Genomic DNA, 25,677 nt, shown 5'->3' with positions numbered 1-25,677 from the left:
GACGATCCGGGCTTCGATCCAGCCGCACCGTTCCTGACTTGTCTCGCGCCTTCAGATCCGCCTTCATGCTTCGATAAGAAGCAAAATATAAAGCAATCGTTCCGACGGAGCTAAATTACTACAGCATAAAGAACGAAGGGGAAATTTGGATTTCGAAACAAAAAAGGGAGGGGTGCAACACGAGGACTTCCCAGGGGGTCACCCATCCTTGTACTACTCTCGCCCAAGCACGCTTAACTTCGGAGTTCTGATGGGATCCGGTGCATTAGTGCTGGTATGATCGCACCCGCCATGTTCCTTTCGCTTTATTCTTTTAAACTGCCCCGTCCTGTGAAGCAGTGTGGCTTTTATGGACCCCAATTCATTTTAAGCGTCAATTCAAGAATTTCCCCTCATCCTTTTATTTATTTACTTTTACATTTTTTTCTTGTTGATTTGCACCATTTTTTTTTCCCTCGTCGCGCAACTCTCAATTATCCTGAAATTGATCCTTCACGCTTGCGCTTATACATTTGCGCCGACAACTTTGACCGACGATCCGGGCTTCGATCCAGCCGTACCGTTCCTGACTTGTCTCGCGCCTTCAGATCCGCCTTCATGCTTCGATGAGAAGCAAAATAAAAAGCAATCGTTCCGACGGAGCTAAATTACTACAGCATAAAGAACGAAGGGGAAATTTGGATTTCGAAACAAAAAAGGGAGGGGTGCAACACGAATATTTCCCAGGGGGTCACCTAGGGGTGTCAACGGGCCGGGTCCGGGCCGGAATTCATTATTCCGGACACGGACCCGGATCCGACCCGTTTACCCGACGGGTCTTTTATTCTGTGTTCCGGATCCGGACCCGGCGAGTCTCGGATCCGGGTCGGGTCTACCCGAACAAATTTGCCAAAATTTATAATTTCTAACAAAAAGAGAAAAAGATATATTTGTAAACAAATTTCTAGCTAATGCAAAGAAAAAACCAAATAAGAAAATAAATCAAATTGATTTTACTCAAATACATCATCCTAATCAAATTATATTGATAATATATTTTTTTTATAAATTATTAAATCATTTATATCCGGATCCGGGTCTAATACGGGTCGGAATACTATATTCCGTATTCGACCCGTTTTTTTGTTTGAAAAAACGGATCCGGATCCGGTTAACGGAATTAAATCCGTATCCATACCCGCAAAAATTTCAGGGATCCGATCCGGATCCGGGTCTAGACCCGACCCGTTGACAGGCCTAGGGTCACCCATCCTAGTACTACTGTCGCCCAAGCACGCTTAACTTCGGAGTTCTGATGGGATCCGGTGCATTAGTGCTGGTATGATCGCACCCGCCATGTTCCTTTCGCTTTATTCTTTTAAACTGCCACGTCCTGTGAAGCAGTTTGGCTTTTCTGGACCCGAATTCATTCTAAGCATCAGTTCATGAATTTCCTCTCATCCTTTTATTTATTTACTTTTATATTTTTTTCTTGTTGCTTTGCACCTTTTTTTTCCCTCGTCGCACAACTCTCAATTATCCTGAAAGTGATCCTTCACGCTTGCGCTTATACATTTGCGCCGACAACTTTGACCGACGATCCGGGCTTCGATCCAGCCGTACCGTTCCTGACTTGTCTCGCGCCTTCAGATCCGCCTTCATGCTTCGATGAGAAGCAAAATAAAAAGCAATCGTTCCGACGGAGCTAAATTACTACAGCATAAAGAACGAAGGGGAAATTTGGATTTCGAAACAAAAAAGGGAGGGGTGCAACACGAGGATTTCCCAGGGGGTCACCTAGGGGTGTCAACGGGCCGGGTCCGGGCCGGAATTCATTATTCCGGACCCGGACCCGGATCCGACCCGTTTACCCGACGGGTCTTTTATTCTGTGTTCCGGATCCGGACCCGGCGAGTCTCGGATCCGGGTCGGGTCTACCCGAACAAATTTGCCAAAATTTATAATTTCTAACAAAAAGAGAAAAAGATATATTTGTAAACAAATTTCTAGCTAATGCAAAGAAAAAACCAAATAAGAAAATAAATCAAGTTGATTTTACTCAAATACATCATCCTAATCAAATTATATTGATAATATATTTTTTTTATAAATTATTAAATCATTTATATCCGGATCCGGGTCTAATACGGGTCGGAATACTATATTCCGTATTCGACCCGTTTTTTTGTTTGAAAAAACGGATCCGGATCCGGTTAACGGAATTAAATCCGTACCCATACCCGCAAAAATTTCAGGGATCCGATCCGGATCCGGGTCTAGACCCGACCCGTTGACAGGCCTAGGGTCACCCATCCTAGTACTACTGTCGCCCAAGCACGCTTAACTTCGGAGTTCTGATGGGATCCGGTGCATTAGTGCTGGTATGATCGCACCCGCCATGTTCCTTTCGCTTTATTCTTTTAAACTGCCACGTCCTGTGAAGCAGTTTGGCTTTTCTGGACCCGAATTCATTCTAAGCGTCAGTTCATGAATTTCCTCTCATCCTTTTATTTATTTACTTTTATATTTTTTTCTTGTTGCTTTGCACCTTTTTTTTCCCTCGTCGCACAACTCTCAATTATCCTGAAAGTGATCCTTCACGCTTGCGCTTATACATTTGCGCCGACAACTTTGACCGACGATCCGGGCTTCGATCCAGCCGCACCGTTCCTGACTTGTCTCGCGCCTTCAGATCCGCCTTCATGCTTCGATAAGAAGCAAAATATAAAGCAATCGTTCCGACGGAGCTAAATTACTACAGCATAAAGAACGAAGGGGAAATTTGGATTTCGAAACAAAAAAGGGAGGGGTGCAACACGAGGACTTCCCAGGGGGTCACCCATCCTTGTACTACTCTCGCCCAAGCACGCTTAACTTCGGAGTTCTGATGGGATCCGGTACATTAGTGCTGGTATGATCGCACCCGCCATGTTCCTTTCGCTTTATTCTTTTAAACTGCCCCGTCCTGTGAAGCAGTGTGGCTTTTATGGACCCCAATTCATTTTAAGCGTCAATTCAAGAATTTCCCCTCATCCTTTTATTTATTTACTTTTACATTTTTTTCTTGTTGATTTGCACCATTTTTTTTTCCCTCGTCGCGCAACTCTCAATTATCCTGAAATTGATCCTTCACGCTTGCGCTTATACATTTGCGCCGACAACTTTGACCGACGATCCGGGCTTCGATCCAGCCGTACCGTTCCTGACTTGTCTCGCGCCTTCAGATCCGCCTTCATGCTTCGATGAGAAGCAAAATAAAAAGCAATCGTTCCGACGGAGCTAAATTACTACAGCATAAAGAACGAAGGGGAAATTTGGATTTCGAAACAAAAAAGGGAGGGGTGCAACACGAATATTTCCCAGGGGGTCACCTAGGGGTGTCAACGGGCCGGGTCCGGGCCGGAATTCATTATTCCGGACCCGGACCCGGATCCGACCCGTTTACCCGACGGGTCTTTTATTCTGTGTTCCGGATCCGGACCCGGCGAGTCTCGGATCCGGGTCGGGTCTACCCGAACAAATTTGCCAAAATTTATAATTTCTAACAAAAAGAGAAAAAGATATATTTGTAAACAAATTTCTAGCTAATGCAAAGAAAAAACCAAATAAGAAAATAAATCAAATTGATTTTACTCAAATACATCATCCTAATCAAATTATATTGATAATATATTTTTTTTATAAATTATTAAATCATTTATATCCGGATCCGGGTCTAATACGGGTCGGAATACTATATTCCGTATTCGACCCGTTTTTTTGTTTGAAAAAACGGATCCGGATCCGGTTAACGGAATTAAATCCGTACCCATACCCGCAAAAATTTCAGGGATCCGATCCGGATCCGGGTCTAGACCCGACCCGTTGACAGGCCTAGGGTCACCCATCCTAGTACTACTGTCGCCCAAGCACGCTTAACTTCGGAGTTCTGATGGGATCCGGTGCATTAGTGCTGGTATGATCGCACCCGCCATGTTCCTTTCGCTTTATTCTTTTAAACTGCCACGTCCTGTGAAGCAGTTTGGCTTTTCTGGACCCGAATTCATTCTAAGCGTCAGTTCATGAATTTCCTCTCATCCTTTTATTTATTTACTTTTATATTTTTTTCTTGTTGCTTTGCACCTTTTTTTTCCCTCGTCGCACAACTCTCAATTATCCTGAAAGTGATCCTTCACGCTTGCGCTTATACATTTGCGCCGACAACTTTGACCGACGATCCGGGCTTCGATCCAGCCGTACCGTTCCTGACTTGTCTCGCGCATTCAGATCCGCATTCATGCTTCGATAAGAAGCAAAATATAAAGCAATCGTTCCGACGGAGCTAAATTACTACAGCATAAAGAACGAAGGGGAAATTTGGATTTCGAAACAAAAAAGGGAGGGGTGCAACACGAGAACTTCCCAGGGGGTCACCCATCCTAGTACTACTCTCGCCCAAGCACGCTTAACTTCGGAGTTCTGATGGGATCTGGTGCATTAGTGCTGGTATGATCGCACCCGCCATGTTCCTTTCGCTTTATTCTTTTAAACTGCCCCGTCCTGTGAAGCAGTGTGGCTTTTCTGGACCCGAATTCATTTTAAGCGTCAATTCAAGAATTTCCCCTCATCCTTTTATTTATTTACTTTTAAATTTTTTTCTTGTTGATTTGCACCATTTTTTTTTCCCTCGTCGCGCAACTCTCAATTATCCTGAAATTGATCCTTCACGCTTGCGCTTATACATTTGCGCCGACAACTTTGACCGACGATCCGGGCTTCGATCCAGCCGTACCGTTCCTGACTTGTCTCGCGCCTTCAGATCCGCCTTCATGCTTCGATGAGAAGCAAAATATAAAGCAATCGTTCCGACGGAGCTAAATTACTACAGCATAAAGAACGAAGGGGAAATTTGGATTTCGAAACAAAAAAGGGAGGGGTGCAACACGAGGATTTCCCAGGGGGTCACCTAGGGGTGTCAACGGGCCGGGTCCGGGCCGGAATTCATTATTCCGGACCCGGACCCGGATCCGACCCGTTTACCCGACGGGTCTTTTATTCTGTGTTCCGGATCCGGACCCGGCGAGTCTCGGATCCGGGTCGGGTCTACCCGAACAAATTTGCCAAAATTTATAATTTCTAACAAAAAGAGAAAAAGATATATTTGTAAACAAATTTCTAGCTAATGCAAAGAAAAAACCAAATAAGAAAATAAATCAAATTGATTTTACTCAAATACATCATCCTAATCAAATTATATTGATAATATATATTTTTTATAAATTATTAAATCATTTATATCCGGATCCGGGTCTAATACGGGTCGGAATACTATATTCCGTATTCGACCCGTTTTTTTGTTTGAAAAAACGGATCCGGATCCGGATAACGGAATTAAATCCCTACCTATACCCGCAAAAATTTCAGGGATCCGATCCGGATCCGGGTGTAGACCCGACCCGTTGACCGGCCTAGGGTCACCCATCCTAGTACTACTGTCGCCCAAGCACGCTTAACTTCGAAGTTCTGATGGGATCCGGTGCATTAGTGCTGGTATGATCGCACCCGCCATGTTCCTTTCGCTTTATTCTTTTAAACTGCCACGTCCTGTGAAGCAGTTTGGCTTTTCTGGACCCGAATTCATTCTAAGCGTCAATTCATGAATTTCTTCTCATCCTTTTATTTATTTACTTTTATTTTTTTTTCTTGTTGCTTTGCACCTTTTTTTTCCCTCGTCGCCCACCTCTCAATTATCCTGAAATTGATCCTTCACGCTTGCGCTTATACATTTGCGCCGACAACTTTGACCGACGATCCGGGCTTCGATCCAGCCGTACCGTTCCTGACTTGTCTCGCGCCTTCAGATTCGCCTTCATGCTTCGATAAGAAGCAAAATATAAAGCAATCGTTCCGACGGAGCTAAATTACTACAGCATAAAGAACGAAGGGGAAATTTGGATTTCGAAACAAAAAAGGGAGGGGTGCAACACGAGAACTTCCCAGGGGGTCACCCATCCTAGTACTACTCTCGCCCAAGCACGCTTAACTTCGGAGTTCTGATGGGATCTGGTGCATTAGTGCTGGTATGATCGCACCCGCCATGTTCCTTTCGCTTTATTCTTTTAAACTGTCCCGTCCTGTGAAGCAGTGTTGCTTTTCTGGACCCGAATTCATTTTAAGCGTCAATTCAAGAATTTCCCCTCATCCTTTTATTTATTTACTTTTAAATTTTTTTCTTGTTGATTTGCACCATTTTTTTTTCCCTCGTCGCGCAACTCTCAATTATCCTGAAATTGATCCTTCACGCTTGCGCTTATACATTTGCGCCGACAACTTTGACCGACGATCCGGGCTTCGATCCAGCCGTACCGTTCCTGACTTGTCTCGCGCCTTCAGATCCGCCTTCATGCTTCGATGAGAAGCAAAATATAAAGCAATCGTTCCGACGGAGCTAAATTACTACAGCATAAAGAACGAAGGGGAAATTTGGATTTCGAAACAAAAAAGGGAGGGGTGCAACACGAGGATTTCCCAGGGGGTCACCTAGGGGTGTCAACGGGCCGGGTCCGGGCCGGAATTCATTATTCCGGACCCGGACCCGGATCCGACCCGTTTACCCGACGGGTCTTTTATTCTGTGTTCCGGATCCGGACCCGGCGAGTCTCGGATCCGGGTCGGGTCTACCCGAACAAATTTGCCAAAATTTATAATTTCTAACAAAAAGAGAAAAAGATATATTTGTAAACAAATTTCTAGCTAATGCAAAGAAAAAACCAAATAAGAAAATAAATCAAATTGATTTTACTCAAATACATCATCCTAATCAAATTATATTGATAATATATTTTTTTTATAAATTATTAAATCATTTATATCCGGATCCGGGTCTAATACGGGTCGGAATACTATATTCCGTATTCGACCCGTTTTTTTGTTTGAAAAAACGGATCCGGATCCGGTTAACGGAATTAAATCCGTACCCATACCCGCAAAAATTTCAGGGATCCGATCCGGATCCGGGTCTAGACCCGACCCGTTGACAGGCCTAGGGTCACCCATCCTAGTACTACTGTCGCCCAAGCACGCTTAACTTCGGAGTTCTGATGGGATCCGGTGCATTAGTGCTGGTATGATCGCACCCGCCATGTTCCTTTCGCTTTATTCTTTTAAACTGCCACGTCCTGTGAAGCAGTTTGGCTTTTCTGGACCCGAATTCATTCTAAGCGTCAGTTCATGAATTTCCTCTCATCCTTTTATTTATTTACTTTTATATTTTTTTCTTGTTGCTTTGCACCTTTTTTTTCCCTCGTCGCACAACTCTCAATTATCCTGAAAGTGATCCTTCACGCTTGCGCTTATACATTTGCGCCGACAACTTTGACCGACGATCCGGGCTTCGATCCAGCCGTACCGTTCCTGACTTGTCTCGCGCATTCAGATCCGCATTCATGCTTCGATAAGAAGCAAAATATAAAGCAATCGTTCCGACGGAGCTAAATTACTACAGCATAAAGAACGAAGGGGAAATTTGGATTTCGAAACAAAAAAGGGAGGGGTGCAACACGAGAACTTCCCAGGGGGTCACCCATCCTAGTACTACTCTCGCCCAAGCACGCTTAACTTCGGAGTTCTGATGGGATCTGGTGCATTAGTGCTGGTATGATCGCACCCGCCATGTTCCTTTCGCTTTATTCTTTTAAACTGCCCCGTCCTGTGAAGCAGTGTGGCTTTTCTGGACCCGAATTCATTTTAAGCGTCAATTCAAGAATTTCCCCTCATCCTTTTATTTATTTACTTTTAAATTTTTTTCTTGTTGATTTGCACCATTTTTTTTTCCCTCGTCGCGCAACTCTCAATTATCCTGAAATTGATCCTTCACGCTTGCGCTTATACATTTGCGCCGACAACTTTGACCGACGATCCGGGCTTCGATCCAGCCGTACCGTTCCTGACTTGTCTCGCGCCTTCAGATCCGCCTTCATGCTTCGATGAGAAGCAAAATATAAAGCAATCGTTCCGACGGAGCTAAATTACTACAGCATAAAGAACGAAGGGGAAATTTGGATTTCGAAACAAAAAAGGGAGGGGTGCAACACGAGGATTTCCCAGGGGGTCACCTAGGGGTGTCAACGGGCCGGGTCCGGGCCGGAATTCATTATTCCGGACCCGGACCCGGATCCGACCCGTTTACCCGACGGGTCTTTTATTCTGTGTTCCGGATCCGGACCCGGCGAGTCTCGGATCCGGGTCGGGTCTACCCGAACAAATTTGCCAAAATTTATAATTTCTAACAAAAAGAGAAAAAGATATATTTGTAAACAAATTTCTAGCTAATGCAAAGAAAAAACCAAATAAGAAAATAAATCAAATTGATTTTACTCAAATACATCATCCTAATCAAATTATATTGATAATATATATTTTTTATAAATTATTAAATCATTTATATCCGGATCCGGGTCTAATACGGGTCGGAATACTATATTCCGTATTCGACCCGTTTTTTTGTTTGAAAAAACGGATCCGGATCCGGATAACGGAATTAAATCCCTACCTATACCCGCAAAAATTTCAGGGATCCGATCCGGATCCGGGTGTAGACCCGACCCGTTGACCGGCCTAGGGTCACCCATCCTAGTACTACTGTCGCCCAAGCACGCTTAACTTCGAAGTTCTGATGGGATCCGGTGCATTAGTGCTGGTATGATCGCACCCGCCATGTTCCTTTCGCTTTATTCTTTTAAACTGCCACGTCCTGTGAAGCAGTTTGGCTTTTCTGGACCCGAATTCATTCTAAGCGTCAATTCATGAATTTCTTCTCATCCTTTTATTTATTTACTTTTATTTTTTTTTCTTGTTGCTTTGCACCTTTTTTTTCCCTCGTCGCCCACCTCTCAATTATCCTGAAATTGATCCTTCACGCTTGCGCTTATACATTTGCGCCGACAACTTTGACCGACGATCCGGGCTTCGATCCAGCCGTACCGTTCCTGACTTGTCTCGCGCCTTCAGATTCGCCTTCATGCTTCGATAAGAAGCAAAATATAAAGCAATCGTTCCGACGGAGCTAAATTACTACAGCATAAAGAACGAAGGGGAAATTTGGATTTCGAAACAAAAAAGGGAGGGGTGCAACACGAGAACTTCCCAGGGGGTCACCCATCCTAGTACTACTCTCGCCCAAGCACGCTTAACTTCGGAGTTCTGATGGGATCTGGTGCATTAGTGCTGGTATGATCGCACCCGCCATGTTCCTTTCGCTTTATTCTTTTAAACTGTCCCGTCCTGTGAAGCAGTGTTGCTTTTCTGGACCCGAATTCATTTTAAGCGTCAATTCAAGAATTTCCCCTCATCCTTTTATTTATTTACTTTTAAATTTTTTTCTTGTTGATTTGCACCATTTTTTTTTCCCTCGTCGCGCAACTCTCAATTATCCTGAAATTGATCCTTCACGCTTGCGCTTATACATTTGCGCCGACAACTTTGACCGACGATCCGGGCTTCGATCCAGCCGTACCGTTCCTGACTTGTCTCGCGCCTTCAGATCCGCCTTCATGCTTCGATGAGAAGCAAAATATAAAGCAATCGTTCCGACGGAGCTAAATTACTACAGCATAAAGAACGAAGGGGAAATTTGGATTTCGAAACAAAAAAGGGAGGGGTGCAACACGAGGATTTCCCAGGGGGTCACCTAGGGGTGTCAACGGGCCGGGTCCGGGCCGGAATTCATTATTCTGGACCCGGACCCGGATCCGACCCGTTTACCCGACGGGTCTTTTATTCGGTGTTCCGGATCCGGACCCGGCGAGTCTCGGATCCGGGTCGGGTCTACCCGAACAAGTTTGCCAAAATTTATAATTTCTAACAAAAAATAGAAAAAGATATATTTGTAAACTAATTTCTAACTAATGCAAAGAAAAAACCAAATAAGAAAATAAATCAAATTGATTTTACTCAAATACATCATCCTAATCAAATTATATTGATAATATATATTTTTTATAAATTATTAAATCATTTATATCCGGATCCGGGTCTAATACGGGTCGGAATACTATATTCCGTATTCGACCCGTTTTTTTGTTTGAAAAAACGGATCCGGATCCGGATAACGGAATTAAATCCCTACCTATACCCGCAAAAATTTCAGGGATCCGATCCGGATCCGGGTGTAGACCCGACCCGTTGACCGGCCTAGGGTCACCCATCCTAGTAATACTGTCGCCCAAGCACGCTTAACTTCGAAGTTCTGATGGGATCCGGTGCATTAGTGCTGGTATGATCGCACCCGCCATGTTCCTTTCGCTTTATTCTTTTAAACTGCCACGTCCTGTGAAGCAGTTTGGCTTTTCTGGACCCGAATTCATTCTAAGCGTCAATTCATGAATTTCTTCTCATCCTTTTATTTATTTACTTTTATATTTTTTTCTTGTTGCTTTGCACCTTTTTTTTCCCTCGTCGCCCAACTCTCAATTATCCTGAAATTGATCCTTCACGCTTGCGCTTATACATTTGCGCCGACAACTTTGACCGACGATCCGGGCTTCGATCCAGCCGTACCGTTCCTGACTTGTCTCGCGCCTTCAGATCCGCCTTCATGCTTCGATGAGAAGCAAAATAAAAAGCAATCGTTCCGACGGAGCTAAATTACTACAGCATAAAGAACGAAGGGGAAATTTGGATTTCGAAACAAAAAAGGGAGGGGTGCAACACGAGGATTTCCCAGGGGGTCACCTAGGGGTGTCAACGGGCCGGGTCCGGGCCGGAATTCATTATTCCGGACCCGGACCCGGATCCGACCCGTTTACCCGACGGGTCTTTTATTCTGTGTTCCGGATCCGGACCCGGCGAGTCTCGGATCCGGGTCGGGTCTACCCGAACAAATTTGCCAAAATTTATAATTTCTAACAAAAAGAGAAAAAGATATATTTGTAAACAAATTTCTAGCTAATGCAAAGAAAAAACCAAATAAGAAAATAAATCAAGTTGATTTTACTCAAATACATCATCCTAATCAAATTATATTGATAATATATTTTTTTTATAAATTATTAAATCATTTATATCCGGATCCGGGTCTAATACGGGTCGGAATACTATATTCCGTATTCGACCCGTTTTTTTGTTTGAAAAAACGGATCCGGATCCGGTTAACGGAATTAAATCCGTACCCATACCCGCAAAAATTTCAGGGATCCGATCCGGATCCGGGTCTAGACCCGACCCGTTGACAGGCCTAGGGTCACCCATCCTAGTACTACTGTCGCCCAAGCACGCTTAACTTCGGAGTTCTGATGGGATCCGGTGCATTAGTGCTGGTATGATCGCACCCGCCATGTTCCTTTCGCTTTATTCTTTTAAACTGCCACGTCCTGTGAAGCAGTTTGGCTTTTCTGGACCCGAATTCATTCTAAGCGTCAGTTCATGAATTTCCTCTCATCCTTTTATTTATTTACTTTTATATTTTTTTCTTGTTGCTTTGCACCTTTTTTTTCCCTCGTCGCACAACTCTCAATTATCCTGAAAGTGATCCTTCACGCTTGCGCTTATACATTTGCGCCGACAACTTTGACCGACGATCCGGGCTTCGATCCAGCCGCACCGTTCCTGACTTGTCTCGCGCCTTCAGATCCGCCTTCATGCTTCGATAAGAAGCAAAATATAAAGCAATCGTTCCGACGGAGCTAAATTACTACAGCATAAAGAACGAAGGGGAAATTTGGATTTCGAAACAAAAAAGGGAGGGGTGCAACACGAGGACTTCCCAGGGGGTCACCCATCCTTGTACTACTCTCGCCCAAGCACGCTTAACTTCGGAGTTCTGATGGGATCCGGTGCATTAGTGCTGGTATGATCGCACCCGCCATGTTCCTTTCGCTTTATTCTTTTAAACTGCCCCGTCCTGTGAAGCAGTGTGGCTTTTATGGACCCCAATTCATTTTAAGCGTCAATTCAAGAATTTCCCCTCATCCTTTTATTTATTTACTTTTACATTTTTTTCTTGTTGATTTGCACCATTTTTTTTTCCCTCGTCGCGCAACTCTCAATTATCCTGAAATTGATCCTTCACGCTTGCGCTTATACATTTGCGCCGACAACTTTGACCGACGATCCGGGCTTCGATCCAGCCGTACCGTTCCTGACTTGTCTCGCGCCTTCAGATCCGCCTTCATGCTTCGATGAGAAGCAAAATAAAAAGCAATCGTTCCGACGGAGCTAAATTACTACAGCATAAAGAACGAAGGGGAAATTTGGATTTCGAAACAAAAAAGGGAGGGGTGCAACACGAATATTTCCCAGGGGGTCACCTAGGGGTGTCAACGGGCCGGGTCCGGGCCGGAATTCATTATTCCGGACCCGGACCCGGATCCGACCCGTTTACCCGACGGGTCTTTTATTCTGTGTTCCGGATCCGGACCCGGCGAGTCTCGGATCCGGGTCGGGTCTACCCGAACAAATTTGCCAAAATTTATAATTTCTAACAAAAAGAGAAAAAGATATATTTGTAAACAAATTTCTAGCTAATGCAAAGAAAAAACCAAATAAGAAAATAAATCAAATTGATTTTACTCAAATACATCATCCTAATCAAATTATATTGATAATATATTTTTTTTATAAATTATTAAATCATTTATATCCGGATCCGGGTCTAATACGGGTCGGAATACTATATTCCGTATTCGACCCGTTTTTTTGTTTGAAAAAACGGATCCGGATCCGGTTAACGGAATTAAATCCGTACCCATACCCGCAAAAATTTCAGGGATCCGATCCGGATCCGGGTCTAGACCCGACCCGTTGACAGGCCTAGGGTCACCCATCCTAGTACTACTGTCGCCCAAGCACGCTTAACTTCGGAGTTCTGATGGGATCCGGTGCATTAGTGCTGGTATGATCGCACCCGCCATGTTCCTTTCGCTTTATTCTTTTAAACTGCCACGTCCTGTGAAGCAGTTTGGCTTTTCTGGACCCGAATTCATTCTAAGCGTCAGTTCATGAATTTCCTCTCATCCTTTTATTTATTTACTTTTATATTTTTTTCTTGTTGCTTTGCACCTTTTTTTTCCCTCGTCGCACAACTCTCAATTATCCTGAAAGTGATCCTTCACGCTTGCGCTTATACATTTGCGCCGACAACTTTGACCGACGATCCGGGCTTCGATCCAGCCGTACCGTTCCTGACTTGTCTCGCGCATTCAGATCCGCATTCATGCTTCGATAAGAAGCAAAATATAAAGCAATCGTTCCGACGGAGCTAAATTACTACAGCATAAAGAACGAAGGGGAAATTTGGATTTCGAAACAAAAAAGGGAGGGGTGCAACACGAGAACTTCCCAGGGGGTCACCCATCCTAGTACTACTCTCGCCCAAGCACGCTTAACTTCGGAGTTCTGATGGGATCTGGTGCATTAGTGCTGGTATGATCGCACCCGCCATGTTCCTTTCGCTTTATTCTTTTAAACTGCCCCGTCCTGTGAAGCAGTGTGGCTTTTCTGGACCCGAATTCATTTTAAGCGTCAATTCAAGAATTTCCCCTCATCCTTTTATTTATTTACTTTTAAATTTTTTTCTTGTTGATTTGCACCATTTTTTTTTCCCTCGTCGCGCAACTCTCAATTATCCTGAAATTGATCCTTCACGCTTGCGCTTATACATTTGCGCCGACAACTTTGACCGACGATCCGGGCTTCGATCCAGCCGTACCGTTCCTGACTTGTCTCGCGCCTTCAGATCCGCCTTCATGCTTCGATGAGAAGCAAAATATAAAGCAATCGTTCCGACGGAGCTAAATTACTACAGCATAAAGAACGAAGGGGAAATTTGGATTTCGAAACAAAAAAGGGAGGGGTGCAACACGAGGATTTCCCAGGGGGTCACCTAGGGGTGTCAACGGGCCGGGTCCGGGCCGGAATTCATTATTCCGGACCCGGACCCGGATCCGACCCGTTTACCCGACGGGTCTTTTATTCTGTGTTCCGGATCCGGACCCGGCGAGTCTCGGATCCGGGTCGGGTCTACCCGAACAAATTTGCCAAAATTTATAATTTCTAACAAAAAGAGAAAAAGATATATTTGTAAACAAATTTCTAGCTAATGCAAAGAAAAAACCAAATAAGAAAATAAATCAAATTGATTTTACTCAAATACATCATCCTAATCAAATTATATTGATAATATATATTTTTTATAAATTATTAAATCATTTATATCCGGATCCGGGTCTAATACGGGTCGGAATACTATATTCCGTATTCGACCCGTTTTTTTTTTTGAAAAAACGGATCCGGATCCGGATAACGGAATTAAATCCCTACCTATACCCGCAAAAATTTCAGGGATCCGATCCGGATCCGGGTGTAGACCCGACCCGTTGACCGGCCTAGGGTCACCCATCCTAGTACTACTGTCGCCCAAGCACGCTTAACTTCGAAGTTCTGATGGGATCCGGTGCATTAGTGCTGGTATGATCGCACCCGCCATGTTCCTTTCGCTTTATTCTTTTAAACTGCCACGTCCTGTGAAGCAGTTTGGCTTTTCTGGACCCGAATTCATTCTAAGCGTCAATTCATGAATTTCTTCTCATCCTTTTATTTATTTACTTTTATTTTTTTTTCTTGTTGCTTTGCACCTTTTTTTTCCCTCGTCGCCCACCTCTCAATTATCCTGAAATTGATCCTTCACGCTTGCGCTTATACATTTGCGCCGACAACTTTGACCGACGATCCGGGCTTCGATCCAGCCGTACCGTTCCTGACTTGTCTCGCGCCTTCAGATTCGCCTTCATGCTTCGATAAGAAGCAAAATATAAAGCAATCGTTCCGACGGAGCTAAATTACTACAGCATAAAGAACGAAGGGGAAATTTGGATTTCGAAACAAAAAAGGGAGGGGTGCAACACGAGAACTTCCCAGGGGGTCACCCATCCTAGTACTACTCTCGCCCAAGCACGCTTAACTTCGGAGTTCTGATGGGATCTGGTGCATTAGTGCTGGTATGATCGCACCCGCCATGTTCCTTTCGCTTTATTCTTTTAAACTGTCCCGTCCTGTGAAGCAGTGTTGCTTTTCTGGACCCGAATTCATTTTAAGCGTCAATTCAAGAATTTCCCCTCATCCTTTTATTTATTTACTTTTAAATTTTTTTCTTGTTGATTTGCACCATTTTTTTTTCCCTCGTCGCGCAACTCTCAATTATCCTGAAATTGATCCTTCACGCTTGCGCTTATACATTTGCGCCGACAACTTTGACCGACGATCCGGGCTTCGATCCAGCCGTACCGTTCCTGACTTGTCTCGCGCCTTCAGATCCGCCTTCATGCTTCGATGAGAAGCAAAATATAAAGCAATCGTTCCGACGGAGCTAAATTACTACAGCATAAAGAACGAAGGGGAAATTTGGATTTCGAAACAAAAAAGGGAGGGGTGCAACACGAGGATTTCCCAGGGGGTCACCTAGGGGTGTCAACGGGCCGGGTCCGGGCCGGAATTCATTATTCTGGACCCGGACCCGGATCCGACCCGTTTACCCGACGGGTCTTTTATTCGGTGTTCCGGATCCGGACCCGGCGAGTCTCGGATCCGGGTCGGGTCTACCCGAACAAATTTGCCAAAATTTATAATTTCTAACAAAAAATAGAAAAAGATATATTTGTAAACTAATTTCTAACTAATGCAAAGAAAAAACCAAATAAGAAAATAAATCAAATTGATTTTACTCAAATACATCATCCTAATCAAATTATATTGATAATATATATTTTTTATAAATTATTAAATCATTTATATCCGGATCCGGGTCTAATACGGGTCGGAATACTATATTCCGTATTCGACCCGTTTTTTTGTTTGAAAAAACGGATCCGGATCCGGATAACGGAATTAAATCCCTACCTATACCCGCAAAAATTTCAGGGATCCGATCCGGATCCGGGTGTAGACCCGACCCGTTGACCGGCCTAGGGTCACCCATCCTAGTAATACTGTCGCCCAAGCACGCTTAACTTCGAAGTTCTGATGGGATCCGGTGCATTAGTGCTGGTATGATCGCACCCGCCATGTTCCTTTCGCTTTATTCTTTTAAACTGCCACGTCCTGTGAAGCAGTTTGGCTTTTCTGGACCCGAATTCATTCTAAGCGTCAATTCATGAATTTCTTCTCATCCTTTTATTTATTTACTTTTATATTTTTTTCTTGTTGCTTTGCACCTTTTTTTTCCCTCGTCGCCCAACTCTCAATTATCCTGAAATTGATCCTTCACGCTTGCGCTTATACATTTGCGCCGACAACTTTGACCGACGATCCGGGCTTCGATCCAGCCGTACCGTTCCTGACTTGTCTCGCGCCTTCAGATCCGCCTTCATGCTTCGATGAGAAGCAAAATAAAAAGCAATCGTTCCGACGGAGCTAAATTACTACAGCATAAAGAACGAAGGGGAAATTTGGATTTCGAAACAAAAAAGGGAGGGGTGCAACACGAATATTTCCCAGGGGGTCACCTAGGGGTGTCAACGGGCCGGGTCCGGGCCGGAATTCATTATTCCGGACCCGGACCCGGATCCGACCCGTTTACCCGACGGGTCTTTTATTCTGTGTTCCGGATCCGGACCCGGCGAGTCTCGGATCCGGGTCGGGTCTACCCGAACAAATTTGCCAAAATTTATAATTTCTAACAAAAAGAGAAAAAGATATATTTGTAAACAAATTTCTAGCTAATGCAAAGAAAAAACCAAATAAGAAAATAAATCAAATTGATTTTACTCAAATACATCATCCTAATCAAATTATATTGATAATATATTTTTTTTATAAATTATTAAATCATTTATATCCGGATCCGGGTCTAATACGGGTCGGAATACTATATTCCGTATTCGACCCGTTTTTTTGTTTGAAAAAACGGATCCGGATCCGGTTAACGGAATTAAATCCGTATCCATACCCGCAAAAATTTCAGGGATCCGATCCGGATCCGGGTCTAGACCCGACCCGTTGACAGGCCTAGGGTCACCCATCCTAGTACTACTGTCGCCCAAGCACGCTTAACTTCGGAGTTCTGATGGGATCCGGTGCATTAGTGCTGGTATGATCGCACCCGCCATGTTCCTTTCGCTTTATTCTTTTAAACTGCCACGTCCTGTGAAGCAGTTTGGCTTTTCTGGACCCGAATTCATTCTAAGCATCAGTTCATGAATTTCCTCTCATCCTTTTATTTATTTACTTTTATATTTTTTTCTTGTTGCTTTGCACCTTTTTTTTCCCTCGTCGCACAACTCTCAATTATCCTGAAAGTGATCCTTCACGCTTGCGCTTATACATTTGCGCCGACAACTTTGACCGACGATCCGGGCTTCGATCCAGCCGTACCGTTCCTGACTTGTCTCGCGCCTTCAGATCCGCCTTCATGCTTCGATGAGAAGCAAAATAAAAAGCAATCGTTCCGACGGAGCTAAATTACTACAGCATAAAGAACGAAGGGGAAATTTGGATTTCGAAACAAAAAAGGGAGGGGTGCAACACGAGGATTTCCCAGGGGGTCACCTAGGGGTGTCAACGGGCCGGGTCCGGGCCGGAATTCATTATTCCGGACCCGGACCCGGATCCGACCCGTTTACCCGACGGGTCTTTTATTCTGTGTTCCGGATCCGGACCCGGCGAGTCTCGGATCCGGGTCGGGTCTACCCGAACAAATTTGCCAAAATTTATAATTTCTAACAAAAAGAGAAAAAGATATATTTGTAAACAAATTTCTAGCTAATGCAAAGAAAAAACCAAATAAGAAAATAAATCAAGTTGATTTTACTCAAATACATCATCCTAATCAAATTATATTGATAATATATTTTTTTTATAAATTATTAAATCATTTATATCCGGATCCGGGTCTAATACGGGTCGGAATACTATATTCCGTATTCGACCCGTTTTTTTGTTTGAAAAAACGGATCCGGATCCGGTTAACGGAATTAAATCCGTACCCATACCCGCAAAAATTTCAGGGATCCGATCCGGATCCGGGTCTAGACCCGACCCGTTGACAGGCCTAGGGTCACCCATCCTAGTACTACTGTCGCCCAAGCACGCTTAACTTCGGAGTTCTGATGGGATCCGGTGCATTAGTGCTGGTATGATCGCACCCGCCATGTTCCTTTCGCTTTATTCTTTTAAACTGCCACGTCCTGTGAAGCAGTTTGGCTTTTCTGGACCCGAATTCATTCTAAGCGTCAGTTCATGAATTTCCTCTCATCCTTTTATTTATTTACTTTTATATTTTTTTCTTGTTGCTTTGCACCTTTTTTTTCCCTCGTCGCACAACTCTCAATTATCCTGAAAGTGATCCTTCACGCTTGCGCTTATACATTTGCGCCGACAACTTTGACCGACGATCCGGGCTTCGATCCAGCCGCACCGTTCCTGACTTGTCTCGCGCCTTCAGATCCGCCTTCATGCTTCGATAAGAAGCAAAATATAAAGCAATCGTTCCGACGGAGCTAAATTACTACAGCATAAAGAACGAAGGGGAAATTTGGATTTCGAAACAAAAAAGGGAGGGGTGCAACACGAGGACTTCCCAGGGGGTCACCCATCCTTGTACTACTCTCGCCCAAGCACGCTTAACTTCGGAGTTCTGATGGGATCCGGTGCATTAGTGCTGGTATGATCGCACCCGCCATGTTCCTTTCGCTTTATTCTTTTAAACTGCCCCGTCCTGTGAAGCAGTGTGGCTTTTATGGACCCCAATTCATTTTAAGCGTCAATTCAAGAATTTCCCCTCATCCTTTTATTTATTTACTTTTACATTTTTTTCTTGTTGATTTGCACCATTTTTTTTTCCCTCGTCGCGCAACTCTCAATTATCCTGAAATTGATCCTTCACGCTTGCGCTTATACATTTGCGCCGACAACTTTGACCGACGATCCGGGCTTCGATCCAGCCGTACCGTTCCTGACTTGTCTCGCGCCTTCAGATCCGCCTTCATGCTTCGATGAGAAGCAAAATAAAAAGCAATCGTTCCGACGGAGCTAAATTACTACAGCATAAAGAACGAAGGGGAAATTTGGATTTCGAAACAAAAAAGGGAGGGGTGCAACACGAATATTTCCCAGGGGGTCACCTAGGGGTGTCAACGGGCCGGGTCCGGGCCGGAATTCATTATTCCGGACCCGGACCCGGATCCGACCCGTTTACCCGACGGGTCTTTTATTCTGTGTTCCGGATCCGGACCCGGCGAGTCTCGGATCCGGGTCGGGTCTACCCGAACAAATTTGCCAAAATTTATAATTTCTAACAAAAAGAGAAAAAGATATATTTGTAAACAAATTTCTAGCTAATGCAAAGAAAAAACCAAATAAGAAAATAAATCAAATTGATTTTACTCAAATACATCATCCTAATCAAATTATATTGATAATATATTTTTTTTATAAATTATTAAATCATTTATATCCGGATCCGGGTCTAATACGGGTCGGAATACTATATTCCGTATTCGACCCGTTTTTTTGTTTGAAAAAACGGATCCGGATCCGGTTAACGGAATTAAATCCGTACCCATACCCGCAAAAATTTCAGGGATCCGATCCGGATCCGGGTCTAGACCCGACCCGTTGACAGGCCTAGGGTCACCCATCCTAGTACTACTGTCGCCCAAGCACGCTTAACTTCGGAGTTCTGATGGGATCCGGTGCATTAGTGCTGGTATGATCGCACCCGCCATGTTCCTTTCGCTTTATTCTTTTAAACTGCCACGTCCTGTGAAGCAGTTTGGCTTTTCTGGACCCGAATTCATTCTAAGCGTCAGTTCATGAATTTCCTCTCATCCTTTTATTTATTTACTTTTATATTTTTTTCTTGTTGCTTTGCACCTTTTTTTTCCCTCGTCGCACAACTCTCAATTATCCTGAAAGTGATCCTTCACGCTTGCGCTTATACATTTGCGCCGACAACTTTGACCGACGATCCGGGCTTCGATCCAGCCGCACCGTTCCTGACTTGTCTCGCGCCTTCAGATCCGCCTTCATGCTTCGATAAGAAGCAAAATATAAAGCAATCGTTCCGACGGAGCTAAATTACTACAGCATAAAGAACGAAGGGGAAATTTGGATTTCGAAACAAAAAAGGGAGGGGTGCAACACGAGGACTTCCCAGGGGGTCACCCATCCTTGTACTACTCTCGCCCAAGCACGCTTAACTTCGGAGTTCTGATGGGATCCGGTGCATTAGTGCTGGTATGATCGCACCCGCCATGTTCCTTTCGCTTTATTCTTTTAAACTGCCCCGTCCTGTGAAGCAGTGTGGCTTTTATGGACCCCAATTCATTTTAAGCGTCAATTCAAGAATTTCCCCTCATCCTTTTATTTATTTACTTTTACATTTTTTTCTTGTTGATTTGCACCATTTTTTTTTCCCTCGTCGCGCAACTCTCAATTATCCTGAAATTGATCCTTCACGCTTGCGCTTATACATTTGCGCCGACAACTTTGACCGACGATCCGGGCTTCGATCCAGCCGTACCGTTCCTGACTTGTCTCGCGCCTTCAGATCCGCCTTCATGCTTCGATGAGAAGCAAAATAAAAAGCAATCGTTCCGACGGAGCTAAATTACTACAGCATAAAGAACGAAGGGGAAATTTGGATTTCGAAACAAAAAAGGGAGGGGTGCAACACGAATATTTCCCAGGGGGTCACCTAGGGGTGTCAACGGGCCGGGTCCGGGCCGGAATTCATTATTCCGGACCCGGACCCGGATCCGACCCGTTTACCCGACGGGTCTTTTATTCTGTGTTCCGGATCCGGACCCGGCGAGTCTCGGATCCGGGTCGGGTCTACCCGAACAAATTTGCCAAAATTTATAATTTCTAACAAAAAGAGAAAAAGATATATTTGTAAACAAATTTCTAGCTAATGCAAAGAAAAAACCAAATAAGAAAATAAATCAAATTGATTTTACTCAAATACATCATCCTAATCAAATTATATTGATAATATATTTTTTTTATAAATTATTAAATCATTTATATCCGGATCCGGGTCTAATACGGGTCGGAATACTATATTCCGTATTCGACCCGTTTTTTTGTTTGAAAAAACGGATCCGGATCCGGTTAACGGAATTAAATCCGTACCCATACCCGCAAAAATTTCAGGGATCCGATCCGGATCCGGGTCTAGACCCGACCCGTTGACAGGCCTAGGGTCACCCATCCTAGTACTACTGTCGCCCAAGCACGCTTAACTTCGGAGTTCTGATGGGATCCGGTGCATTAGTGCTGGTATGATCGCACCCGCCATGTTCCTTTCGCTTTATTCTTTTAAACTGCCACGTCCTGTGAAGCAGTTTGGCTTTTCTGGACCCGAATTCATTCTAAGCGTCAGTTCATGAATTTCCTCTCATCCTTTTATTTATTTACTTTTATATTTTTTTCTTGTTGCTTTGCACCTTTTTTTTCCCTCGTCGCACAACTCTCAATTATCCTGAAAGTGATCCTTCACGCTTGCGCTTATACATTTGCGCCGACAACTTTGACCGACGATCCGGGCTTCGATCCAGCCGTACCGTTCCTGACTTGTCTCGCGCATTCAGATCCGCATTCATGCTTCGATAAGAAGCAAAATATAAAGCAATCGTTCCGACGGAGCTAAATTACTACAGCATAAAGAACGAAGGGGAAATTTGGATTTCGAAACAAAAAAGGGAGGGGTGCAACACGAGAACTTCCCAGGGGGTCACCCATCCTAGTACTACTCTCGCCCAAGCACGCTTAACTTCGGAGTTCTGATGGGATCTGGTGCATTAGTGCTGGTATGATCGCACCCGCCATGTTCCTTTCGCTTTATTCTTTTAAACTGCCCCGTCCTGTGAAGCAGTGTGGCTTTTCTGGACCCGAATTCATTTTAAGCGTCAATTCAAGAATTTCCCCTCATCCTTTTATTTATTTACTTTTAAATTTTTTTCTTGTTGATTTGCACCATTTTTTTTTCCCTCGTCGCGCAACTCTCAATTATCCTGAAATTGATCCTTCACGCTTGCGCTTATACATTTGCGCCGACAACTTTGACCGACGATCCGGGCTTCGATCCAGCCGTACCGTTCCTGACTTGTCTCGCGCCTTCAGATCCGCCTTCATGCTTCGATGAGAAGCAAAATATAAAGCAATCGTTCCGACGGAGCTAAATTACTACAGCATAAAGAACGAAGGGGAAATTTGGATTTCGAAACAAAAAAGGGAGGGGTGCAACACGAGGATTTCCCAGGGGGTCACCTAGGGGTGTCAACGGGCCGGGTCCGGGCCGGAATTCATTATTCCGGACCCGGACCCGGATCCGACCCGTTTACCCGACGGGTCTTTTATTCTGTGTTCCGGATCCGGACCCGGCGAGTCTCGGATCCGGGTCGGGTCTACCCGAACAAATTTGCCAAAATTTATAATTTCTAACAAAAAGAGAAAAAGATATATTTGTAAACAAATTTCTAGCTAATGCAAAGAAAAAACCAAATAAGAAAATAAATCAAATTGATTTTACTCAAATACATCATCCTAATCAAATTATATTGATAATATATATTTTTTATAAATTATTAAATCATTTATATCCGGATCCGGGTCTAATACGGGTCGGAATACTATATTCCGTATTCGACCCGTTTTTTTGTTTGAAAAAACGGATCCGGATCCGGATAACGGAATTAAATCCCTACCTATACCCGCAAAAATTTCAGGGATCCGATCCGGATCCGGGTGTAGACCCGACCCGTTGACCGGCCTAGGGTCACCCATCCTAGTACTACTGTCGCCCAAGCACGCTTAACTTCGAAGTTCTGATGGGATCCGGTGCATTAGTGCTGGTATGATCGCACCCGCCATGTTCCTTTCGCTTTATTCTTTTAAACTGCCACGTCCTGTGAAGCAGTTTGGCTTTTCTGGACCCGAATTCATTCTAAGCGTCAATTCATGAATTTCTTCTCATCCTTTTATTTATTTACTTTTATTTTTTTTTCTTGTTGCTTTGCACCTTTTTTTTCCCTCGTCGCCCACCTCTCAATTATCCTGAAATTGATCCTTCACGCTTGCGCTTATACATTTGCGCCGACAACTTTGACCGACGATCCGGGCTTCGATCCAGCCGTACCGTTCCTGACTTGTCTCGCGCCTTCAGATTCGCCTTCATGCTTCGATAAGAAGCAAAATATAAAGCAATCGTTCCGACGGAGCTAAATTACTACAGCATAAAGAACGAAGGGGAAATTTGGATTTCGAAACAAAAAAGGGAGGGGTGCAACACGAGAACTTCCCAGGGGGTCACCCATCCTAGTACTACTCTCGCCCAAGCACGCTTAACTTCGGAGTTCTGATGGGATCTGGTGCATTAGTGCTGGTATGATCGCACCCGCCATGTTCCTTTCGCTTTATTCTTTTAAACTGTCCCGTCCTGTGAAGCAGTGTTGCTTTTCTGGACCCGAATTCATTTTAAGCGTCAATTCAAGAATTTCCCCTCATCCTTTTATTTATTTACTTTTAAATTTTTTTCTTGTTGATTTGCACCATTTTTTTTTCCCTCGTCGCGCAACTCTCAATTATCCTGAAATTGATCCTTCACGCTTGCGCTTATACATTTGCGCCGACAACTTTGACCGACGATCCGGGCTTCGATCCAGCCGTACCGTTCCTGACTTGTCTCGCGCCTTCAGATCCGCCTTCATGCTTCGATGAGAAGCAAAATATAAAGCAATCGTTCCGACGGAGCTAAATTACTACAGCATAAAGAACGAAGGGGAAATTTGGATTTCGAAACAAAAAAGGGAGGGGTGCAACACGAGGATTTCCCAGGGGGTCACCTAGGGGTGTCAACGGGCCGGGTCCGGGCCGGAATTCATTATTCTGGACCCGGACCCGGATCCGACCCGTTTACCCGACGGGTCTTTTATTCGGTGTTCCGGATCCGGACCCGGCGAGTCTCGGATCCGGGTCGGGTCTACCCGAACAAATTTGCCAAAATTTATAATTTCTAACAAAAAAGAGAAAAAGATATATTTGTAAACTAATTTCTAACTAATGCAAAGAAAAAACCAAATAAGAAAATAAATCAAATTGATTTTACTCAAATACATCATCCTAATCAAATTATATTGATAATATATATTTTTTATAAATTATTAAATCATTTATATCCGGATCCGGGTCTAATACGGGTCGGAATACTATATTCCGTATTCGACCCGTTTTTTTGTTTGAAAAAACGGATCCGGATCCGGATAACGGAATTAAATCCCTACCTATACCCGCAAAAATTTCAGGGATCCGATCCGGATCCGGGTGTAGACCCGACCCGTTGACCGGCCTAGGGTCACCCATCCTAGTAATACTGTCGCCCAAGCACGCTTAACTTCGAAGTTCTGATGGGATCCGGTGCATTAGTGCTGGTATGATCGCACCCGCCATGTTCCTTTCGCTTTATTCTTTTAAACTGCCACGTCCTGTGAAGCAGTTTGGCTTTTCTGGACCCGAATTCATTCTAAGCGTCAATTCATGAATTTCTTCTCATCCTTTTATTTATTTACTTTTATATTTTTTTCTTGTTGCTTTGCACCTTTTTTTTCCCTCGTCGCCCAACTCTCAATTATCCTGAAATTGATCCTTCACGCTTGCGCTTATACATTTGCGCCGACAACTTTGACCGACGATCCGGGCTTCGATCCAGCCGTACCGTTCCTGACTTGTCTCGCGCCTTCAGATTCGCCTTCATGCTTCGATAAGAAGCAAAATATAAAGCAATCGTTCCGACGGAGCTAAATTACTACAGCATAAAGAACGAAGGGGAAATTTGGATTTCGAAACAAAAAAGGGAGGGGTGCAACACGAGGATTTCCCAGGGGGTCACCTAGGGGTGTCAACGTGCCGGGACCGGGCCGGAATTCATTATTCTGGACCCGGACCCGGATCCGACCCGTTTACCCGACGGGTCTTTTATTCGGTGTTTCGGATCCGGACCCGGCGAGTCTCGGATCCGGGTCGGGTCTACCCGAACAAATTTGCCAAAATTTATAATTTCTAACAAAAAAGAGAAAAAGATATATTTGTAAACTAATTTCTAACTAATGCAAAGAAAAAACCAAATAAGAAAATAAATCAAATTGATTTTACTCAAATACATCATCCTAATCAAATTATATTGATAATATATATTTTTTATAAATTATTAAATCATTTATATCCGGATCCGGGTCTAATACGGGTCGGAATACTATATTCCGTATCCGACCCGTTTTTTTGTTTGAAAAAACGGATCCGAATCCGGATAACGGAATTAAATCCCTACCCATACCCGCAAAAATTTCAGGGATCCGATCCGGATCCGGGTGTAGACCCGACCCGTTGACCGGCCTAGGGTCACCCATCCTAGTACTACTGTCGCCCAAGCACGCTTAACTTCGGAGTTCTGATGGGATCCGGTGCATTAGTGCTGGTATGATCGCACCCGCCATGTTCCTTTCGCTTTATTCTTTTAAACTGCCACGTCCTGTGAAGCAGTTTGGCTTTTCTGGACCCGAATTCATTCTAAGCGTCAGTTCATGAATTTCCTCTCATCCTTTTATTTATTTACTTTTATATTTTTTTCTTGTTGCTTTGCACCTTTTTTTTCACTCGTCGCACAACTCTCAATTATCCTGAAAGTGATCCTTCACGCTTGCGCTTATACATTTGCGCCGACAACTTTGACCG

At 44.0% G+C, this 25,677-nt stretch overlaps 13 non-coding genes and 18 pseudogenes across 13 annotated transcripts; all 31 read right to left on the bottom strand.

Annotated features, from left to right (window-relative positions):
* Positions 1-169: 169 nt before the first annotated feature.
* On the bottom strand, positions 170-288 carry LOC140017807 (5S ribosomal RNA). Its single transcript, XR_011824113.1, has one exon. It is a non-coding gene; the product is annotated as a 5S ribosomal RNA (ribosomal RNA).
* A 926-nt stretch (positions 289-1,214) lies between these two features.
* LOC140018948 (5S ribosomal RNA) lies at positions 1,215-1,332 on the bottom strand (annotated as a pseudogene).
* A 924-nt stretch (positions 1,333-2,256) lies between these two features.
* LOC140018947 (5S ribosomal RNA) lies at positions 2,257-2,374 on the bottom strand (annotated as a pseudogene).
* A 411-nt stretch (positions 2,375-2,785) lies between these two features.
* On the bottom strand, positions 2,786-2,904 carry LOC140017968 (5S ribosomal RNA). Its single transcript, XR_011824273.1, has one exon. It is a non-coding gene; the product is annotated as a 5S ribosomal RNA (ribosomal RNA).
* A 926-nt stretch (positions 2,905-3,830) lies between these two features.
* LOC140018946 (5S ribosomal RNA) lies at positions 3,831-3,948 on the bottom strand (annotated as a pseudogene).
* Positions 3,949-4,359: 411 nt separating this feature from the next.
* On the bottom strand, positions 4,360-4,478 carry LOC140017606 (5S ribosomal RNA). The gene has a single exon (XR_011823914.1). It is a non-coding gene; the product is annotated as a 5S ribosomal RNA (ribosomal RNA).
* A 926-nt stretch (positions 4,479-5,404) lies between these two features.
* On the bottom strand, positions 5,405-5,522 carry LOC140019770 (5S ribosomal RNA; annotated as a pseudogene).
* A 411-nt stretch (positions 5,523-5,933) lies between these two features.
* Positions 5,934-6,052, bottom strand: LOC140017605 (5S ribosomal RNA). The gene has a single exon (XR_011823913.1). It is a non-coding gene; the product is annotated as a 5S ribosomal RNA (ribosomal RNA).
* A 926-nt stretch (positions 6,053-6,978) lies between these two features.
* Positions 6,979-7,096, bottom strand: LOC140018944 (5S ribosomal RNA; annotated as a pseudogene).
* A 411-nt stretch (positions 7,097-7,507) lies between these two features.
* LOC140017604 (5S ribosomal RNA) lies at positions 7,508-7,626 on the bottom strand. The gene has a single exon (XR_011823912.1). It is a non-coding gene; the product is annotated as a 5S ribosomal RNA (ribosomal RNA).
* Positions 7,627-8,552: 926 nt separating this feature from the next.
* Positions 8,553-8,670, bottom strand: LOC140019769 (5S ribosomal RNA; annotated as a pseudogene).
* A 411-nt stretch (positions 8,671-9,081) lies between these two features.
* Positions 9,082-9,200, bottom strand: LOC140017602 (5S ribosomal RNA). Its single transcript, XR_011823910.1, has one exon. It is a non-coding gene; the product is annotated as a 5S ribosomal RNA (ribosomal RNA).
* Positions 9,201-10,127: 927 nt separating this feature from the next.
* LOC140020701 (5S ribosomal RNA) lies at positions 10,128-10,245 on the bottom strand (annotated as a pseudogene).
* A 924-nt stretch (positions 10,246-11,169) lies between these two features.
* On the bottom strand, positions 11,170-11,287 carry LOC140018943 (5S ribosomal RNA; annotated as a pseudogene).
* Positions 11,288-11,698: 411 nt separating this feature from the next.
* On the bottom strand, positions 11,699-11,817 carry LOC140017806 (5S ribosomal RNA). The gene has a single exon (XR_011824112.1). It is a non-coding gene; the product is annotated as a 5S ribosomal RNA (ribosomal RNA).
* A 926-nt stretch (positions 11,818-12,743) lies between these two features.
* LOC140018942 (5S ribosomal RNA) lies at positions 12,744-12,861 on the bottom strand (annotated as a pseudogene).
* Positions 12,862-13,272: 411 nt separating this feature from the next.
* Positions 13,273-13,391, bottom strand: LOC140017601 (5S ribosomal RNA). The gene has a single exon (XR_011823909.1). It is a non-coding gene; the product is annotated as a 5S ribosomal RNA (ribosomal RNA).
* Positions 13,392-14,317: 926 nt separating this feature from the next.
* Positions 14,318-14,435, bottom strand: LOC140019768 (5S ribosomal RNA; annotated as a pseudogene).
* Positions 14,436-14,846: 411 nt separating this feature from the next.
* LOC140017600 (5S ribosomal RNA) lies at positions 14,847-14,965 on the bottom strand. Its single transcript, XR_011823908.1, has one exon. It is a non-coding gene; the product is annotated as a 5S ribosomal RNA (ribosomal RNA).
* A 927-nt stretch (positions 14,966-15,892) lies between these two features.
* On the bottom strand, positions 15,893-16,010 carry LOC140020700 (5S ribosomal RNA; annotated as a pseudogene).
* A 924-nt stretch (positions 16,011-16,934) lies between these two features.
* Positions 16,935-17,052, bottom strand: LOC140018941 (5S ribosomal RNA; annotated as a pseudogene).
* Positions 17,053-17,976: 924 nt separating this feature from the next.
* LOC140018940 (5S ribosomal RNA) lies at positions 17,977-18,094 on the bottom strand (annotated as a pseudogene).
* Positions 18,095-18,505: 411 nt separating this feature from the next.
* Positions 18,506-18,624, bottom strand: LOC140017805 (5S ribosomal RNA). Its single transcript, XR_011824111.1, has one exon. It is a non-coding gene; the product is annotated as a 5S ribosomal RNA (ribosomal RNA).
* Positions 18,625-19,550: 926 nt separating this feature from the next.
* LOC140018938 (5S ribosomal RNA) lies at positions 19,551-19,668 on the bottom strand (annotated as a pseudogene).
* Positions 19,669-20,079: 411 nt separating this feature from the next.
* Positions 20,080-20,198, bottom strand: LOC140017804 (5S ribosomal RNA). The gene has a single exon (XR_011824110.1). It is a non-coding gene; the product is annotated as a 5S ribosomal RNA (ribosomal RNA).
* Positions 20,199-21,124: 926 nt separating this feature from the next.
* Positions 21,125-21,242, bottom strand: LOC140018937 (5S ribosomal RNA; annotated as a pseudogene).
* A 411-nt stretch (positions 21,243-21,653) lies between these two features.
* On the bottom strand, positions 21,654-21,772 carry LOC140017599 (5S ribosomal RNA). The gene has a single exon (XR_011823907.1). It is a non-coding gene; the product is annotated as a 5S ribosomal RNA (ribosomal RNA).
* A 926-nt stretch (positions 21,773-22,698) lies between these two features.
* On the bottom strand, positions 22,699-22,816 carry LOC140019767 (5S ribosomal RNA; annotated as a pseudogene).
* Positions 22,817-23,227: 411 nt separating this feature from the next.
* LOC140017598 (5S ribosomal RNA) lies at positions 23,228-23,346 on the bottom strand. Its single transcript, XR_011823906.1, has one exon. It is a non-coding gene; the product is annotated as a 5S ribosomal RNA (ribosomal RNA).
* Positions 23,347-24,273: 927 nt separating this feature from the next.
* Positions 24,274-24,391, bottom strand: LOC140020699 (5S ribosomal RNA; annotated as a pseudogene).
* Positions 24,392-25,316: 925 nt separating this feature from the next.
* On the bottom strand, positions 25,317-25,434 carry LOC140018327 (5S ribosomal RNA; annotated as a pseudogene).
* Between the last annotated feature and the right edge of the window lie 243 nt (positions 25,435-25,677).

Source organism: Coffea arabica, chromosome 11c (assembly GCF_036785885.1).
Source record: "Coffea arabica cultivar ET-39 chromosome 11c, Coffea Arabica ET-39 HiFi, whole genome shotgun sequence".
NCBI lineage: Eukaryota > Viridiplantae > Streptophyta > Magnoliopsida > Gentianales > Rubiaceae > Coffea > Coffea arabica.
Note: the sequence above shows the minus strand (reverse complement) of the source record. Positions and strands in the feature narration are given on the sequence as shown.